Source organism: Hemiscyllium ocellatum, unplaced genomic scaffold (assembly GCF_020745735.1).
Source record: "Hemiscyllium ocellatum isolate sHemOce1 unplaced genomic scaffold, sHemOce1.pat.X.cur. scaffold_268_pat_ctg1, whole genome shotgun sequence".
NCBI lineage: Eukaryota > Metazoa > Chordata > Chondrichthyes > Orectolobiformes > Hemiscylliidae > Hemiscyllium > Hemiscyllium ocellatum.
In genome coordinates this window covers 899,853-902,459 of record NW_026868164.1, presented here as the reverse complement: position 1 = coordinate 902,459, position 2,607 = coordinate 899,853, and the positions used below count along the sequence as shown (strand labels likewise).

General features: G+C 48.6%; 1 non-coding gene across 1 annotated transcript; it reads right to left on the bottom strand.

Annotated features, from left to right (window-relative positions):
- Nucleotides 1–998: 998 nt before the first annotated feature.
- trnaw-cca (transfer RNA tryptophan (anticodon CCA)) lies at nt 999–1,070 on the bottom strand. Its single transcript has one exon. It is a non-coding gene; the product is annotated as a tRNA-Trp (tRNA).
- Nucleotides 1,071–2,607: the final 1,537 nt, after the last annotated feature.

Genomic DNA, 2,607 nt, shown 5'->3' with positions numbered 1-2,607 from the left:
CATCAGCAAAACCAATGTAGTTTACAAAATCACATGCAAGGACTGCACAAAACACTACATAGGACAAACAGGAAGACAGCTAACGATCTGCATCCATGAACACCAACTAGACATGAAACGACACGACCAGCTATCCTTAGTAGCCACACATGCCGATGACAAGCAACATGAATTCAACTGGGACAACACTACTATTATAGGGCAAGCCAAACAGAGAACAGCCAGGGAATTCCTAGAGGCATGGCACTCATTCACAGATTCTATCAACAAACACATGGAGCTGGACCCAATATACTGGCCACTGCTGCGGACAGCTGGAACTGACAACTGGAAGCTGCAGAGAGAAGCCATTATAAATGCTGGAGGAAACATCACAGAAGCGCTTCACAGGAGGCTCCCAAGCACTGAGGATGTCACCTAGACAGGGGACGAAACGTTTGCAACACAAATTTCCAGCTCGGCGAACAGAACCACAACACAGGTCCCACCTTCCCCAGAAAGAACCCCAGTTATCCAGATACCGGAATACCTCCCTCCTGCACCATCCCTGTAGCCACGCATTTAACTGTTCTCTCTGACTATTCCTCGACTCGCTATCACGTGGCACGGGTAACAAACCAGAGACAACAACTCTGTTTGTTCTAACTCTGAGCTTCCAGCCTCGCTCCCTGAAAGCCTGCCTGACATCTTCATCCTTCTTCCTACCTATGTCGCTGATGCCAACGTGGACCACGACTTCGGTCTGCTCCCTCTCCCCCTTCTGAACCCGGAAAACACGATCAGAGACGTCACTTACCCTTGCACCTGGGAGGCAACATACCAATCGTGAGTCTCTCTCGCCCCCACAAAACCGCCTATCGGTGCCCCATAACGATTGCTCTGCTCTTTTCCAAACTTCACTTCTGAGCAACAGGAGCAGGCTCCGTGCCATCGGCCTGAAACCCATTGGTTACCTCTGCTCAGTCGTCTTCCCCACAAGTATCCAAAATTGACCTCAATGAGCCTGACGTGATTTGAACACGCAACCTTCTGATCTGGAGTCAGACGCGCTACCGTTGCGCCACAAGCTCACGAGGAGATTGGGCCCGCTATTCATGCTTAAGGGAAGTGATCGCACTACAATGATTTTACGTCTGCGTAACAACTGAGATCAACAGTTCAGTCTGTTCTGTCTCTCCACCTCTCCTTCTGTTTCTCGAAACAATTTCCAACTCTACCTCAATAAAAAGCTGAAAGAACTGCGGATGCTGTATATCAGAAACAAAAAACAAACAGTAGTTGCCGATGACCCTTCCATAGAACTGATGGTGATTGGGAAAACGTTGGTTTATATGCAGGAGATATTGTGGGAGGAAGGCGGATGCAGTAAATGATAGATCAGGACAGAGCCCAAAGCGAGGGAAGAACTGTTGGACAGAAAAGGGAGTTGATAACGATCTGCGTGGGAGGGTGAATGGAGACTGTTCGTGGCAGTCATAGGTAGTGTGTAATGAAAGACTATGTGATAACAAGGCTTGGTGTGTGTGGTAGGGACGAGGATGCTATGGATTTCAAGCCCTAGAATTATTGAATTCGATATTGGGACCGGAGGGATGTATGGTCCAAAAGTGTAATATCCGGTGCGCTTCGTTCTGCTGGTGCTGGGCTTCGCTGGGACAATACAGCAAACCTGAGACAGAGATGTTGGCCACGCAACAGGGTGGGGTATGGAATTGGCAGGCAACCGGAAGCTCAGCGTCTTTTTTTGCGGGCAGAACGTAGATGTTCTGTGCAGCAGTCACCCAGTTAATGCCTCGGTTTCCCCAATGTAAATGAGCCCGTATTATGAGCAGCAAATGCAGTAGACTGGGTTGTGGGTAGTGCAGGTAAAGTGCCGCTACACCTGGAAGGTAAGTTTGGGCCCTTCGATAGTCAGGAGGGAGCAGGTAAATGGGCTGATGTCACACATTCGGCAGTTGCAGGGGAAAGTGCCGTTGGACTGTTGGGGTGGGAGTGGAGTTAGGGTTGGTGGGAATGAAGGAAGAGTGAACCCAAGGTATAACACCTGCCCATTTACTTAACCACTGCGCGCCTTTATTGGGAAAAAAAACTACCCAGGTAAGTTTGCGCTACACCAGCTTCCGGGTCCGCTCCGCACTTTTTTCGAAAAAGATATTTAAATTTAAACCATGAAACAAACGTAACCGCGTCTACAAACAGATAGTGCCAAACAGCCCTTACCTGCTCCGCGGAGAGAGTGAGGATTGTTCACTCGTTTGTGGGTGTTGGGATGATTGCTTCTCCGGTTAAGTGTTTGGTTTGCGTGTGTTGTTTTTCTGTCGACGCTAGTTTGAAGTTCCCCATTGACTGTTCGCTCTACTGTGACATCTAGGAATGGCACTTTGTTGCTGTTCTCCTCCTCTTCAAACCAGGAGTCCCCCTCAAGCCACAGTCTCACCACTTGGAACACCAGTATACAGACTAGTCAAAGACCTCCACTGAAGACTAAAACACAAGTCGAAGACTCACGCCACTCCAGTTACTCCATCCAAGAATTCTTGAACACCAAAGACAACAAGATAGAAGAGGATGGAATAATACTGTCCTTTGGCATACAGCCCTGTTCAC